This window comes from Protopterus annectens, chromosome 1.part0 (assembly GCF_019279795.1).
Source record: "Protopterus annectens isolate FY-2018-M chromosome 1.part0, PAN1.0, whole genome shotgun sequence".
NCBI classification, from domain to species: domain Eukaryota; kingdom Metazoa; phylum Chordata; order Ceratodontiformes; family Protopteridae; genus Protopterus; species Protopterus annectens.
Genome location: NC_056725.1, coordinates 552,059,439 through 552,077,510, shown reverse-complemented (window position 1 = coordinate 552,077,510; position 18,072 = coordinate 552,059,439). Strand labels below are relative to the sequence as shown.

General features: G+C 39.3%; 1 protein-coding gene across 1 annotated transcript in view; it reads left to right on the top strand.

Moving 5' to 3' along the window:
• PTPN14 (protein tyrosine phosphatase non-receptor type 14) overlaps positions 1 to 18,072 on the top strand; it is a 1,716,286-nt gene that overhangs the window by 1,130,950 nt on the left and 567,264 nt on the right. The gene's annotated exons all lie outside the window — the stretch shown is intronic.

Genomic DNA, 18,072 nt, shown 5'->3' with positions numbered 1-18,072 from the left:
GAAAAAAAATAGTGGAGACCTTATTGCACAGGTATGCAAGCATATCATAGCATAGCAGTTCCGTAATTACAAGGATTATGTAAAATATAAGTTAAAACCAGGCCATTTTTCAGGAGAAGAGCAAGTCTGAGATGCTTTTTGTTAGTAACATTAACTGTTCGGTACTGTTTGGTGTCGGAACAAACAGAATACAGTGTAGTGAGTGAAGGTATGTTTCACTGCAGTTAAGCAGAACAAGACGTAGTGCTGGAGACCGTAGTTCTACCTCTGCACCAAAAAAAGTGTACTATATATAGATATATATATATATATATATATATATATATATATATATATATATAAACATATATATCTATACATCTGTATCTAGTTATCTATATATTTATAGGGTCATCCGGAGTACTTTGTGATATCTGGAACAGGCTCAAGGAGAGTCTTCTGAGAACCTGTGATATAAACAAAGAACTTAGACTTATAATCACCTTTCCTTTAATTTATTTCCTTATTTAAAAAATGCAGTTTTGTTTAAAAGCCTTAATAGGCAAATTATGTACACTACTAGTTTAACTACCATACCCCAGCACAGAGCCTGAATCCAAGGACAGGTACCTCATTTTTTGTCACTGGTCAATCTACTGATCCTTTCTTCCTGACTGAAGCAAAGTAAAATTCTTTAGGCTTGTGTTATTACTTGTATACTGTTAATCCCCAAATAAAGTCCCTTCTCTGTTACAGGGCTATGGGCTGTGGTGGTACTTAATAAGGGCTAGTAGCTGGTGACATCTGCTACAGGTAAGAAGAGTCTGTGTCACCATTAGTAAATTCTGTGGGCAGGGCTGCAAGAAACAGGATGCTCAGTTCCACCACCAAGGACATTTTATTTTTTTCCCAGAAAGAGTGTTCTGGTTGTAAGTCTTCCGATATTTTTGCTTGTCACCAGAAATGCAAGAATCTTCCTACTTCATTCATTAACACAATCGCTTGTCCATTTTGATTGCCTCGATCTGGCAGACTCCCAAAGGATGACACCAAGGATGAGTAATTTTAGATCATCATCCTTTTCTGAGTGTTAAACTTGTAGTGTTTGTCTCATGTATGCTTTACATAGTGATACATTTTGTGCCTGTTTATTTTACCTGTTTAACATTTATTAAACAGGTAAGTGAACTGGATGAAGGACCTCCTTTCAGCCATGACCCTGGACATAAATGCAAAGGCAACAATCAAACATGAGATGTTATAAATACAACTAACAAGTGTTTAGAACAGACATACAATCCACGAATAAAGAAAGTACTGTAACAAGCATAACTACAAATATTAACGTTTAAATCAATAAGTTGCCAAGCTGTAACAGTCTGTACACTTGAAGCATTGTAAGTAATAGTAACAGATTAAATGAAAAAGCACCAATACATTAAAATAGACGGGGATTTAGTCAACCTCCTCACAGTTGCATTTAATTTCTTTTTCAAGATGAGACTGTGCAGGCTTTTTTTATTTATTTATTTAAATTTGTTGACCGGGAGTGTCCGACTGGACGTAGGTCCATTTTCAGCGGAGGCCCGGGGAGAAAAGCTCCACAGTAAAATAAACAGAGAGTAGTTGCACTGGATTAAATAGCGATTAACAATTTGACATAGCAAATACTTACAACATATTTACAGATGAAGAACATATTCTTAATATTTGAAGTTGCTCAACTCTTCTGATCTAAACTGGGATGCTGTTCCAACTAGCAGGGTACAATTTTGGAGAATGTTTTTTTTTTTTTTTTATAGAAATGGAAAGAGTAATTGGTGGTCTTACTAACTGAATGGATTCTCTATCCCTAAAAGAGTAACTTTGATTTCATTCTGATCCTAAGTTTGTTGATGGGGGGGGGGGTGAAGATATGCCCTAGATGACACAGAGAGCCAGTTGCTCGTGTTTATTGTAATGTAGTTTTGCTCTCTGTTGCTTGTTGGATTTATATATTTGAAAGTTTTATTTTCAGCGGATTGATGGAATGAGCATGATGGGTCAAGCGAGGGCATTAATTGGGAGGCCATATTCTAGCCTGGCAAAAGGACCATTGTTGTCATAACATGTGTAACTTTTGTGTTTGGGGATGATTTGCAACCCTGCTTCATTCTGATAGCCATCCCGAGTGCCTCATGTCCAAAGCCAGATCTACAATTGCTTCCAATCCACTCCTGGACTAATACTGATTTATGACCAAGGCCAACATTGATCTTAAGAGTGTCTGCAGGGGGGTGCTGTCCTATTTCTGCCATTTTTTCAACTTTTATGGCCTACCCATGGTTTCCACAGCCTTTCTCTATGTGGTGATGTCATGGGGCCAGTAGTGCAGTGGGATCATGTTAAAGTAAACTTTATTGCCATACAGATTAACACAGAGGAAAATGTGCGTATTACTGCACAAAATTTCGATACTCAGGCTTGTACCATAAAATTACAGTTTACAGAAGGAAGATAGATTAAATTAATAATAATTTAAAAATACTAAAAATAGAAATCAAAGTAAAATACTAAAAATAAATACAGTAAAAAAAATTTGTGAAAGCTTTTACAGGAAAAAACAAAAACAATACAAAAACAACAGGAACAGACATAGTAGAACTATAAGGATATATAACAAACAGTACTATAAATAAATGGAGGCACATATGTAAAAAACTTACCCACCACCAATATATGCCAAAAACTTACAGTTTTCATAGTGCAGGTAAAGGTGTATAAAGTGAAGTATGCAGAGAGTTATGTAAATAACAATGACATATTGCACATAAGTAATGTTTTACCCATTTAGCAGGTTAGGTTATGGGTTTGTTGTTCAGCAGTCTGATAGCATGTGGGAAGAAGCTGTTATGGAATGTGGATGCCCTGCATCAAATGCTTCTGTAGTGCTTCCTTGTTGCCAGGAGTTTGAACAGTCCATAAGCCAGATGGTGTATATCCCTCAATAGTATTCGGACTCTACCATGAATATATGTCCTGTAGGGATTGAAGGTTGGAGCCAGTGATTTTTGTGGCCTGTTTAAAGATCTTATCCAGTGCCTTCCAATCAGCTTGAGAGCAATTTCCATACCAGACAATAATGATGTCAGTATGCTTTCAATTATGGCTCTGTAGAAGGTAAGTAGGACCTGTGGGGAGAGGTTAGTTCTACATCGTGGCTCTGTAGAAGGTAAGTAGGACCTGTGGGGAGAGGTTAGTTCTACAAAGTCTCCTAAAGAAGTGGAGACTCTGTGGGGCTCTCTTTATAAGCTAGAAAGTGTTTGTGGCCCAACTTAGGTCTTTTGCAGTATGTACCCCTAGGAATTAGGTGCTATTTACTCTCTCATGATGTAACATCATGCCCCGCCTCCAGTGAAAGCCAGCTATACATCCCTCCCCTCCCTTCTTAGACTATGCCCTCCCATACATAATCACAGTCTTTGCCATGGCTGTTATAGGGAATGCGCACATAATCACCCCTCCTCCCCAGAATGGGCATACCCCCAGCCCTCCCTGTTGCCTCATCAAACTTCCAAACCACTAATTGAACCCTGGTCTGTAGTCAGGGCGTTGTCCTTCTGTGCCACCAGAGAGGCATGTCTAGCCCAACAACAGTAATCACCCTTGAGGAACAAATATTCCTCATAAATTACTATACCCGTAGGTTTTACAAAGTTCATTAAGAGATGATTGTCCCATCCACTCTATCTGGTCCCTCAAAACCACTAAGGCCATGCTCCAAGCAGTTATATTCAGATCCATCCCTGATTCCTTTTCTGATATGCTAATTAACAAACTTTGAGCTATAGACTGGACCACATTTTACCACATCAGTAATCCATTACAGCATTATATAATCCACTTCTCTGCTGAAACTCTGTTCAACACCTCCCCATTGTATACCTTACCACTACCCTTTACAAATCCCCCCTACACCTCCTGCCATTTTATTTCAGATCAGTTTCAAAGAAACTGATAGAAATGTTTCTGGAGAGCATTCAGTATTACTACTGAAGAACTCCCAACTTCCATTCCGTTCACCCCAAGATACTGAAATTAGGCAGCAAGATTCTCTGCAAATCTTACATTGTCTTTTTAATCTCGCTCTGTCTACACCAATGGTCTACCAACCAGTTTTAAACATGCACTAATGTAAAATGCAGTGTTTGTGAAACAAGAAGCTTATCAGGTAAACATCATATCAGCATCACAAAGTTGCCAAAAGGAACAGATAATGTCCAAGCTTATTATAGCAACAGCAGTAAAAGAGAACAATATAGATAAAGTAGAGGACGGGGTAAAGCCAGCTGCAGCATAGGCTCCGCCTACCTTCAGGTACCTTTGCTGTTGTCAGCACATCATTAGTTAGCGTGAGTTGTTAATAAGACTGAATTACTTTACATAGCAGAATATGTCACAATGCTAGTAAGTCATGCTTGACAACAGAATGGTCCTAAAACAAACAAAATGCATATAAAATAATTTAGGTAGCTTCTCATTTCAACATGTCATGCATAGCAGCAGAGCCCAGCAATTCAATAGCTTCAGGGTAGAACATTGATAATGCAGTGGGTACTACCACATTGTAGAATTGTTTTACTGTCCTGACTAAAGTAGAAAAGGAGGTGAGTGGTGTTAAGAGAAAATCCACAGGGAAACAGCAGGACAGGGTTGTGGACAGAATGCTTGCAGGAAACACTATAGTAGTAAAGATAGGACAAAAGGTGTTGGATGTAAGGTTGCTTCAGCTTTAGTGTCAAGCTTATTAAAGAGTTTAATCCTAAGCTCTGTATGAAAACAAAAGTAGTAGTACACATATTAACATTTCACTAGAATAAAGTCAGCAATAATATAAAAAATAAAGATAAAATTAATAAAACAGCTTTATAAATTAAAACAGTGAACAATGTCCAGAATTATCTACAGAAGTTGCTTGCATTAAGCATAACACCATCAGGTTTACTTCATCTTTCTGTTTCTGTTTGATTTAGATGTCTTTCATATTGTAAACCTAATGCAGCACTTATGAAACTGGGACAAACAGCAGCAGTAGCATACAGGGATGAAGCCCTGGCTATGGCCTGGGCAACCTAAGTTTGTTTAGTGTCTCAGGCATCTAACCTGGCACAGCTGGGCTTGGACGATGTGAGTGAGTGGTCCCTGCTGGCTTGTCCTTTCTGTGCGTGTGAGTGGGGAATCTGATTTAGGGAAGTGTAAATTGTTCCCTTTTTGCTTTTCCTACACACCCAAAGAGTCCTTTTCTTTTTCTAGTGTTCCACTTTCTTTATCCACGTACCTAATTGTTTGTACAGATTTAAGACTGTAACTGCTGTTTTTACTGACTGGCTGATCACCTACAATTGTATTTTTCCTTTGTCATCTGTATCCCCAGCATTTTTTAAGTGGTAGTGTGGGTGATTTCTGAGTCATTTTGTGTGCCATGTGGAACACCACTGATGACATCTGTGTTGTTTTGAGGGTCTGTTATCCTTTTTATTTTATAATTTTTGAGAACACGTATCCTCAGTGAGAGTACTCCAGCTGAATTAGCACTTTATAAATCCTGGAATGTCATCCAGATATTGGTGCTCCCTTTTTCAGAAAGATCACCATTCCATATCCACATTCACTCTAGATAATCAAACTTTTGTTTTCTAAATGATTTTTTCCCAATTTTTGCATTTCTCATCTACCAGATGAGCCTGTTTTCAGAAGGCTGCCTAAATGTGGGTCATGAAATTCTGATTCAGTACATGCTTTCCTTGCTACATGCAATGTTAAAATGTGCTATGTGTCACAAACAGTCTTTTTGGTGCCCTTATACAAAAAAGTGAGTATATAGTAGGAATTTGGGAAGATTTTCATTCTGATCAAATACAAACTGGCACGGGTTGCAACCATGAACATCGTGCATTAACTTTTGTGTTGATAGTGCTATTCTATGTCTATCTACCAATCACATGCACTGCCTTACTTTTCATCATTATGTTGTTATTTGTCTGATTATCCCTTTTCAATAATCCATCCTTTCAAGGCCTATATACTGTCTTTGTTTTGATGTTGAAGCTTTACTGCATGTACATCATCTGTCATGGTTATATTTCTCTCCATTTTCTTGGTACAGTTTTTGAGAAGCTTCATACTAATTTGACTCATGAATGAACAAAGTGACTTGCACTGCTATAGGGTTTCTCTGTGTTCAGAATGCTTCCTGCACTAAAATATGAAATGATCACATGCATGAAGGTAACACATACCTGGTTATAGTTTGTGTAGTTTTACTGTTGTGGTCTCATTGTACTTGGGTGCCAGTGGTAAATTAGCAGCCAGCCTAAACTAAAGTCTGCCATACCTCTCACTTGTTTCATAGCTGCTCAGTTTCTGTTCTAAAATGGAAATATTTTCAACACCATTACCAGAGCTACAAAGTAATGATATCACATTTATTGGCACCACTTAAACATCTGTCCTGAAGGTGATGTTTTTGTGCCAGTGGCAACAGCCAGGTGAATATCAGAACTAGAAGCTCCAATATGCAAGGAGCTATTTTCAATGTTTCATATATACCAAGTCAGGCTCAAAATGGAACACTCGTTTATACTAAAAGTGGTATCTGAAGGCTGTCTTGTTCAGTATTATGCAGTAGCTGCTCCTTCCATCCCCTTTGTTTTTTGGTGTGTTTTTATGCCAGGGTGTGGACATTTTTTTTATACATAGCACAGTCCTTTCAGGGCTCAGCTTCCCTTTCTCTATTGGCAGGAAATCTCTAAAGGGCTTTGTACCCAGGGACTTCTAAGATAGCTGCACATAGAGTAACAGCTTAATTTCAGCTCTCCCAGTGTGAAAACAGAAATTCAGAAGAGAGTGCCAGTAAACTTGTATTTTTGGGTAAATTTCAGTAACTGGCTAGTAAGTGCACTCCCTGTATACCAGCAAAAAATAAATTCAGGGAACCTGAAAGAAAATCAATCACAAAAGGTGAGATAAAAACACTGATTGGGAAGAATTCTGCAGATATTCAGCTAAAAGCAATGCAAGCTCCATCTTTGGTGCAAGACATGAATTCCAGTAACCTAGAGGAAAAAATAGGTCAACTGTATTCACAGCTGATTAAAATAAACAAAACACTGATGGAGAATATCAACTCAAATAACAAAAGGCTGGAAAAATGGAAGAAGCTTTAAACAAATATTCAGATGAGGTGATATAACTGCAAAAATCAGAGGTCAGAATGAAGAAAAGACTGGCTTGAATATGAGACTGCTGAAGAACAGATGTTTCAAAAAATAATAGAATTAGAGGACAGAGCACCTATAGAATACCTGAGATTTTCTGCTATATCGGAGAAGCTGGAAGGAACAGACTGTATTAATTTTATGAAAGCACAGATAAGCAACTGGACTGGTATTCCACAGCAGGAGTTGTTAATTGAAAGGGCACTTCATGTGTATGCTCCAAACCTGGCTATGAGAAAGCAACCTAGACCTTTAATAGTAAAGATGCAATCCTACAAGCAGAAGGAATTGATTCTGACAAATCTGTGGCAGAAGGGCAAAGTACTAAAAGTGGGAGACAGTAGAGTGTTTGTGGAAAATGATTACTCACTGTATACCAGGCAGAAAAGGAGTATATTTATTCCACTAATAGGGGAATGTCGAGAAGCAGGCATGAGATTCAATCTGCCATACCCAGTTATCTTCAGAATATTCTTTCCTGGAGGGACAAAATCATTTTTGGATGTAGAACATCCAACAAAAAGTGAGCTGTGAAACAGAAGGAGATTATGCTTCTTGTTCCTCTGGTAATAAAGACCACTTAGAGACTGTGCCAGTGAAACCTTTTTCATTGTTTCAATGGAAAATACCTGAGAGACAGAAAAAAGCACAAGAGTTCACTGGAAGAACCAAGAGTCCGTTGGAAATGCAGCAGTGATTGGATTTAGGAGATGGAAATAAACAGGAATAGAATGAGCAACTAAAGAATTGACAAATAAATGTGTGATTACAAAACATTAATTGTATTTGTGAAACATGACAGAACAAGAAAACCTAGAAATTGAGATGGCAAATCATTTGGTCTTGGAGAGGATGGTTCAGTAGAGTTCTTTCCTGGAGAAAGAATTACTAATCTGCAGATTATATATAGCAATTCTACCATGGGGAGATAAGTGTGAGATTTTTTAGCCCAGAAAAGAAGTTTGTGGCTTCAACTTTGTTTCGATGCAGAAGTGAAAACTGAGAGTGGGATCTAGCCAGATTCCTAAGTATATGTAGGTTTGGGTTTATTATTACTGTGTATGATGATTACTTGGAGTATTTCTTGAGTGTTTGGGGAGTTCCAAATATCATAGCTTTACTTTTTTGAGGTTTATCAGAAGTTTGCTTTGGAGTAGCCAATTACTAAAAATGGTGAGTTCTGGAAGAGCCTGACCTGAGGATAACCATTTAATTTGCATAACAAAGATGGGTACTTTCAGGAGGTCTGCAGGAAGTCTGTTTATTTATACCGAGAAGAGGACTGGGGACAAGACTGAACCTTGAAAATGCCTTCCTGGATGCAGGTGCAGTAGAACAGGGTGTGGGCCTAAGTTGTAATGTGAAGGATCTGTTTGTAAGTTTTTAAACCATTGTGTGACTTAGGGGCTAATTCCAACATCTAGTAGGGATAGGAAGGTTAGTAGGACAGAATGGTTGACAGTGTCAAATGTCTGAAAGAGGCCTATGAAAATTACTCCCATTGCAGTCATTATCTTTTGACACCACCCCCACTCTGGAAGTATAGATAAACCTTTCACTAAACTAGGTATAAATCCCTATGTCACAAGATGGGTTGCCAACTGGCTCACTGACAGAACCCACACTGTGAAAGTGGCAGACTCCAAATCCAACTTGAGACCAGTGACAAGTGGAGTACCACAGGGTTCAGTCCTGTGTCCTCTTCTGTTTAGTATCTACTTCTCTGAAGTACAGGCTAACACAGAAGGTCTTTGGATAACAAAGTTCACAGATGACTGCAAACTAGGAGCCATAATCAAAACTCCTAACGATGTGGACATCCTACAAAAGGGCTTCACTGAGACAGATGCCTGGTGTCAAAGCCATGGCCTCAAGCTCAATGCCAAAAAGTGCATTGTCATCCCTTTTGGTAAAAACTCTGTACCCATGAGCTACCACATAGGCGGTAGTCTACTTAACACTGAAAGTGTGATAAGAGACCTTGGGACACAGGTGGACAGTAGTCTCTCCTTTGATAATCACATTGCCGCAGTAGTCAGGAAATCCTTCTACATGGCACACCTCATCACAGAAGGTTTCTCATCCAGGAAAAAAGAGGTCATTGTTCCTCTCTACTCGTCACTCATTAGACCCATTATAGAGTACAATGCCTCTTTTGGTATGTACTTCACAATACATCTACAACAACTGGAAAGGCCGCAGAAATACCTCACAAAGAGGATTGCCGGCCTCAAACAGATGCCCTATGCAGACCGTCTCAAAAAACTCCAGCTTTACTCCGTCACATATCACCTACTCAGAGGCAATCTCTGCCTAACATACAAAGCTATGTCAAACCCAGAGCTTTTGGACATGCTCCACTTGAAGAAATCCCAATCCCTCCAAGCTACACGCTCTAGGGACCTAAACCTTGTCACCACAATAAACCGAACTTGCTGGAGGGATAGATTCCTGTCCCAGAGACTTCCCATACTCTGGAACAAATTACCTATCTATATCAAACAAAGGTCCTCATTAGCACCGTTCAAGAAAAATCTTGACGATTGGATGGGAGATTGTAAATTCACCCCAGGAATCACTTCTGTGGCTCTGCTCGACAGGGGCACAGGAAAATAATTTTCTTGGGTGGCGAAAGCCAGGATACTGTTTGGCTAGGCTTATATAGGCCCTAGGGCCAATAACCTAGTACCTACTTATGAACCAATGTGGTTTGGACTGACCAGAAACTGTGCTGATTTAGGGGACAAGATTATGTATGTTTGAAGGTGGTGGGTGAGCTGGTTATAGACCAGATTTTCTAATATTTTACCTGAGGTTAGAAGGATGGGGAGGGGTCTGAAAGGCCTTGGCTGAGGATGGGCTGGGGGAGTTTGGTATAGGCCTCAGGCTGGCTTTTTTTCCCCATAGTTTGAGCCTTACACTTTTGATCAAACAGTTATAGTACAGGTGTATGATTCGAGCAAGAATGTGATCTTTGCATCATGTAATAAACCAAGGGTGGAGGCCATTGTTTTCTGGAGGGGCATCTGATGGAATACTTTTGAGAATTTTGACAGTGCCTTTAGTAGTTATAGTCTTGAATGGCAGTGAATAGAGAAAGGAGTTGTTATTATTAAAGGTGGGCTTGTTGTGTATGGGAAGATTAATACAAAATGTAAGGGAGTGATTACCTCTTTAAACCTTGATGATATTTCTTTGGCAATTATATGGGCTAATTAAAATGATTTCCTAATAACTATTATAACATGAAGGTCAAAAGAAAGGGACCTATTAACCCAAATATTTATGTATTTATGTATTTATTAGTATTTATTTTTGTTTATCTGAGTAGAGCACCCATCACAGATGCAGGCTCAGCAGACAAGTGTACATCAGCATGATATTAATAAATAAAATACACGAATATAGCAAACTGTGAGTATACATAGAGGTAAACATACATAATACATGAATACAGGAAACTGCATTTACATAGAACTTAACATATTTGTTTCAATCAAGCAAGCATTGCAAAAGCAAAATATTGTACATATTTACATAAGAAGAAGTAAGGAAAAATAGGAGGGTTTGAATGTCATAGACTGACTTAACAACACCCCCCAGTTACAATTGTTAGCAAACCCTGTTTGCCAAGATCTTGGGCATACAAAAAGTAAATACCAAAAAGGAGAGGTCTGAGCACTGAGCCATGTAGAATACCATTGGTTACTTTTATACTTTATGATGAAGCACCTGCAATGTGCACTATGTGAGTTCTGCCTTTTAGCCATTTTGCTTTCTATCTTACTACAGTGGGTCAACTTTTAATGCATTTAGCTTTTGCTTAATGCCAGTATGGAGAATGGTGCTGAACAGCTTGGCCGGGTCAAGATATGCTGCATGCACTGCATGGCCACTGTCTATAGCATCTGTAACTCTTTTGAAGAAATTCACCAGATAAAATAGCTAGGACATCAAGCTTTTTGATGTCAGGGGCATGGTCAAGATGGCTAACTTAGAGCAGCAACTGGTGAAAGCTCTGTAACTGAAGAATTTTCTCTGACAGAAAATATAATCAATAAATTAAGAATTGGAGATATTTATTAGCTAATTTTATTCATTAATAGAGAAAATATTTATAGCTTCAAGTTCTTCAAAAGCTGTAATTTTCCTGTCATAATTTCAACTGCTTGGTTAAGAGAGAAGAGACTTCAACATGAGCCACTCAAGAAATGGTACTCAGGATTCTTGTGTTAAAAAAGACACCCAGTAACTAATGCATAGTTTGCAGGCTGTATTACTTAAAATGGACAAACTGGATACCAAAATATAAAGTTTCCAAGAAGAGACCAGAAAGAAGGTGGAACATTTAGAAATATCTATGAAACAACAAAGTGTACAAATCAGCAGTATGGAAGAGGCTTTAAGTGGTAATGAACAGAGAATAACTGAAGGTGAGTCTCAGACAGAATTTCTTTTAAAACAAAATAACTGGCTCATAGATAAAGTTGATGGTTCAGAAAACAGGTTGAGATGAAATAACATTAGAATTTATGGTATACCTGACAAAGTATGAGGGAGACAATGTAATAAACTTCTTAACAACCTCACTACATAAAGCATTAAATCTACCAGAAACTTTATCTTTTGGAATTGAAAGGGCACATAGATCCCGGAGAGCACCTTCAAAGAAATTCTTAATAATATTAAAGAAATGGATTGGAACAATATATCCCTCAAGAGATAAAATGAGCTGAATCCCTGGAAAACTGCTTCTAAAATTAAAAAGCTTAAAAAGTAGTGACTTTTATTCTCTGATTACAGGATGTTTATTTTCTGAAACAACAGATTTACCCTTTAAGTAAAAAGTTTGTATTGGACATTACACTTCAAATTGTATGTAAGTATGTATTTATATTTTAAGCTAAAACATGTTTCATGATAAGGAATATAAATGACTAGTTTTACTGTTTTACTATATTTACAGTGAAACATGTAATATATTTAATTTTACTAAACTTGTAAATGTATTTATAAATGTTAAACAAATACTTCCTGTAAGAGAATGTCATTAGATTATAAGCAATAGAATTGGTGACTTTAAGAGTATGCAAGTTAAGAATTTTATTTTATGTGCAGCGGTAGCATTGTCACCTCACAGCAAGAGGCCCTCTGGTTCAATTCTCGGCTGGGGTGCCTTCTGTGTGGAGTCTGCATGTCCACCCTATGTTTAAGTGGGTTTCCTCCAGGTGCTCCAATTTCCACCCATGTTCAAAGACATGCATCTGGAGCATTTCTCCCTGGGCCTCCACTGAAAATTGGCTTTGTTCCAAGTCGGACTTTCCCAGTTAACAAATAATAAATAAATAAAAAATACATTTGTTTAACTTTGCTTAGTATGTGTTTTGCTGGGTTAACTGGGTGTCAGATCTAAGTAATATGGTAATTAGAAGTGTTAAAGTGAGTTTGTATTCTTTGTTCCTATGTGACACATTCCTTTCACAGGTCATTTATGACACAATTAACACTTAAAAAAAAAGCTTGAGAATAAAAGAATGTTTCAGTTGTGTCAGAATGTTGGATTCTTGCTTGCGTTGCTTCCCGCCTTGAGCTGTTCTGAAGAAAAACTAGATTAAAGTTCATCACTGATTTCTGTGAAAGCACAAAGGAGCTTCCTTTTTTTTCTTTTTAAAGTATATATGTGAGAAATCTACTCAAAATGATATCTTTTTTTCTTAGAAGTGAAGAATTAGTAAAACAAAAGCTGTGGTAATGTTTTATATTGAGATGTTGCTGAAATATAAATTGCTTATATTTTGCTGAATGTTAATAGCTTATGCTGTAGTGTTGTTAACTCTAAGTAATATCTTTTGGCTTTTCACGGTTAGGGGTTGCCACAGCAGAGCTCCGGTCCACTAATGATTGGCAGTGGATTTTTACGGTGCCAAGTTGCCAGCCCAACGCCCAACCTTCAAAGAAGGCACACCCATTCACGCTCACACCTACCTGCATGTCTTTAACGTCATTCGACCGTGGGGAGAACATGCAGACTCCACACAGAAGGTGCTTCAGCCAAGAATTGAACGGAAGAACCTCTTGCTGTGAGGTGACAATGCCAACCGCTGCACCACAATAGTGTTATTAACTCTACCTGTACATATTAATGGAAAGATGTAAAGTTAGATGTTTGTTACTAATTAGAACAGTTTAAAAAAATTTAGATGAATGAGAAACTAAAAGAGGAATTTAGCAGCTGCTGTTTGCTGTGAGTTGTCATTTTACCATGCAGTAGTCAAATTCTAATGTCAAGATGTGAAACTTAGATCAGAAAAGCAGTTCGCAATGACTAAAAACACATTCAAATTAAACAAGCAGGAATTCTTTTTCATACAGTCAAGATTGCTTGTAATACTAGAATTAATAAAAAGTGTAAACATCTTTTGAATAATATGCTTATACACAAGGAATGAAATATTTACTATATATGTATAAGAGCAGTATCTGTAAGTATTACATACATACACACACACACACACACACACACACACACACACTGTAATCTCTAAAAGAGAGCTGATGATTAGCTCTTTGATTACAGATTTTAGAAATACAAGATGTCCTTCCATTTCACTGTTGCATTATTCTTGACTTGAGGGATCCCTTGCCAAGGGCATCCAATGTCTGACTGTTATACCACAGCCTTTAGGTTGTTATCGATATGCAGTACATCACACGTATGCTTCACACAGAAGGCATAGGGCATAAAGGTGATGTTCGGATTTATCATCCTTAGAACTTCTTTGCTGCCAGTCTGACTGCCATCTTTGATCATTGGTTTGGTCGCCCGAGTCATTGCTGGTTACCGTTCAGATAAGTGCCCGATTGGGGTTTTTTGACTTATCTTTTTTGCTTTTAGCATTTGTGTTGTTGGGTTTCATGTCATCCAGAAAGGGTAAATGCCAGAGTGGGAGACAAATTCCTGCAATACTTGTTTTGTTTATGAGCTTCTCAAGACCATATGTCCTGTAGTATGTCAGGCTTTTGTTCCTAAAACCTTACATAGTCATCTTTCCTTTTTCGCCATTTATCTTGAAAACCAGAGTCTAAAGCTTTTACCAAAAGATGCTGTGGAGGGTACTTCCCAGCCTGAGGGTCACCTGTCTTTAAAGAAGAAGGCCAAAAAAGTCAAGTCGGATTCTTTGGCTGGTGCCTCCTCCACCAGACGTCTCTCTCTTGAGGCTGGTGAAAGCCCAAAGGATCATACAGTTTCTGGGCTTGATTCTTCTGCCACCACCATTTCAGAGGCTGGCATGAATCCAGCTTCTCACACATCCTCAGAGGCTTTGCAAACATCTATTCAGACACTCAGGGGGAACCAGGGCTGATTATTACCAAAGGGCCTGGGGGGGGGGGGTTCTCAAGTATTAGTCGGGGTGGAAGTCCTGACTACAATTATTGAGTGTAGACCAGCATCAGAGCTTTCTGCTTTTCATAAGGCAGACATCACTTTAAAAAAGAAGCAGAAGAAAAAACATATTTCTTCTCTTCCCAAGGACCCTCAAAGCAAATGACAGAATTTTACACAGGGTTTGTTCAATGCTCTTATGGCCTTGAAGCCTCCTCAGGAGGGTCTCTGTTCTGGCTCCTTCTTGGTCTTCTTCCCCCTTAAAAGGTCTAGGGATCAGGATTCCTCTGAAGAGGATTCTGATGGGGAATCCCTGGCCTATTCTACCCAGATTCCTTCTCCTTTGGATTATGGTTCTGAGGAAGAGGAGTCTGCTAATCCTGAGTCTCATTTTGAGGAGATTTCCTTTGTGGAAACCATGATGAAATTCTTTAAATGGGATTGTTCCCAAGTTTCTGAAGTGTATCTCAGGCCCCAGACTGTCAGTCCTCTGCTCCTAAAAAGTCAGATAGATTTTTATAAAGTGCCTGAAGACTTCAAGTGTCCATCTGCTGACCCTTCGGTGGTTTCTGTGACATCTGACAAGCCTTCTAAATTACTGCCTTCTACCAACGTTATTCCTTCTGATAAGGACAGCAGGACTATGGAAAGGCTGGGTAAAAAGGTTTATAATTCAGCCACCTTAGCCTTTTGTGTGGTTAATTATCAGACTCCTATGACCAAATATGTTTTGTCTCTTCTTTCTCAGGCTTGCCAGGTTATTTCTGGCCTGCTTCCTTCTGAGGGAAAGACGTCTTTGTTGTCTGTGGGCTTTTCTCTAGGTAGGTTGCCAATCCATTAAATGTGTTTATGATGTAACTTATGCTTCTTTTAGGGCTGGTGCTTCTGGCTCTCTGTTGAGGAGATATTCCTGGCTACAGCTTCAACCTCTGCCTGATGATGTTAAGGCTAAGTTGATGGATGCTCCTCTGGACAACAAATGTTTGTTTGGTGCTGCTGCAGCTGATTTGTTCAAGTCTGTACAGGAAAAAGGAATGGAGTTACAGGACTTGAAACACATTGTTGTTTCTTCTGTGCCAAAGTTCCAGAGAAACTATCCTAATAAATCGGCCATTGTTAGGAGGCAGTCTCATCCTCCTTTTAAAGGCAAGAAGGGTGACAGGAGGGTTCCCCCAGCTAAATCTACATAGACCCCTCCTGCTCAGAAGCCTTCCTTTCCTGATAAACCAGGTGCTGTCTGACTACCCGATTTTTCCTAGCAACCCTGCCTCCTCCCAAGGCTTTGAATCTGATTTCCTTTTTTCAGTCCCTTCTTCCCCTGACCTTGATTTCAGCCAGGAAATTTCTAAGCATCCACCATCCCTATGCTTCCCTTTGCCAGATTGCACATGAGAAAGCTTCAGTGGTATCTAAAGTCAATTTGGCTTCAGTATGCTCATCCTGTAGAGTTTCCAGTCCCTCTTCTTCTATGTCTCAAGTAGGAATTTCAGTGGTGGGTTCACCAACTGACTTTGAAACCAGACCTTCCCTTTCAACCCCCGCTTCTCTCTCAAGAGCTGTTCACAGACACCTCAGTTGGGGATTGAAGAACTTCCTTCAGAAACCTAAAGGTGCAAGGCCTTTGGTCTCCTCACCAGCAGAAGGAGCACATCAGTATCAAGGAGATGAGAGATCTTCTGTTGGCTCTTACTGATTTCATCCACTGTTTTCTCCTGGGACCCTAAAGATCTTTACAGACAGCACCACAGTGACGTGGTTTGTCAGTAATCAAGGGGGGGGGGGTCCTATCTGCTTTGCAGATTGGCATTCCTGGTTTGGGAATTTGCAGTTCAGCATCTTTGGGAGTTAATAGTTCAGTACCATGCCAAATTTCAGGCAGTGTACATTCCTTCAAGTCAGAATTTTGTGGCAGACTCCCTGAGTTGGTCTGGAACACAATTTCACAAGTGGATGCTTCACAGGTATGTGTTTCTGGACATTATCCACCAGTGGAATATTCCTCAATTAGATCTCTCTGCCTCCCCTCTGAACAGGCAGCTTCATCATTTTTGTGCCATGACTCCACGTCCTCTGGCCTGGAAGGTGGACACCCTATCTTTTTCATGGAAAGGGATTTTTCTCCTCCTCCCCTTCCTCTCATTCCAAAAGTCCTGTGCAAGATAAAACAGGATGCCCCCAAATTCTTGCTAGTGACTCACTTTTGGCTGAGACAGCATTGGTTCCCTCTTCTTCTGCACTTAGCCAAGGGCAGTCATCACGAGTTATTTCACAAGGTGGATCTTCTCACACAAGACAAGGGATCTCTCATCCATCCCCACATGTCCACTCTTCAGCTGACACTGTGGGTGATAGACACCTTTTTTCTGAGGATGTGCTTTAGGTTCTGCAGAGGCCAGGAAACCCACTACTAGGAAATCCTACTTGTCCAAATGGAAGATGTTTTATGTTTGGTGTCTTCTCGTAACCTGGACCCACTTACTGTGGATGTTCCTTTGGTTCTTTCTTATTTGTGTGACTTTCTCAATGCTGGGTTGGCATATTCTTCTATTAAAGCCTACCTCTCAGCTATTTCTGCTTGTTTGCCTTTAACCCTTCTTTGGCCTGTAGGTTCAAGGCCAAACAGTTTCTTAAAGGCATTCTTCATATTACATCTCCCAGGAAGCCTGTTCCTCTTTCCCAAGATCTTAATTTTGTTTGGAAAAATTTACTCAGACTCCTTTTGAGCCTGCAGCTTCAGCTTCCTTACAGCATTGTTCCTGTGAGACTGTTCTTTTGTTGGCCCTTACTTCTGCCAGATGGGTGTCTGAGCTGCAAGCCCTTATGGCTGTTCCTCCTTTTTTATTTTTCATAATGATAGAATGTCTCTTCATACTAGTCCTTCTTTTATGGCTAAGGTAGTGAAGTAGTTGTTTCTTAATCAGTCTTTTTATTTGCCCACTTTTTTTCCCTTCTCTGCACAACTCAAATTTTATTTGTACAAAACTAAAGATTTTGAAAAATCTGATCAGCTTTTTGTTTCTTTTCATCCTAGATCATTAGGTTTGACAGTTTCCAAGCAGACTATGTCCTCTTGGATTTCTAAAGCCATTTTTTTTGTTATTCTTATCATGGCAAGAGCCTTCCTTCTGTGGTTAAGGCTTAATCTACTAGGGTTGTTGAGGGTGTGGATACTAATTCTGTCCTTGAGGTAGATACCTGTTGTTTGGTGCATACCTTTACCAAGCATTACAAGTTGGATGTCATATCTAAGGTTAGAGCTGGTTTTGCTAGGGCCATTCTTTATAGGTTCCTAGAAGGCTCCGTTGGCCCTTCCTCTTCCTGTCTGTCTTCTTCCTGAGCTTTGGCACTGTCCCTCATGTTAAGAATACTGCAACAATGATATGGAAGGACATAGTACAGTTGTGTAGATGTTCTTCCCTTCACTGTTGCAGTATTCGCTCCCTCCCTCCTCCC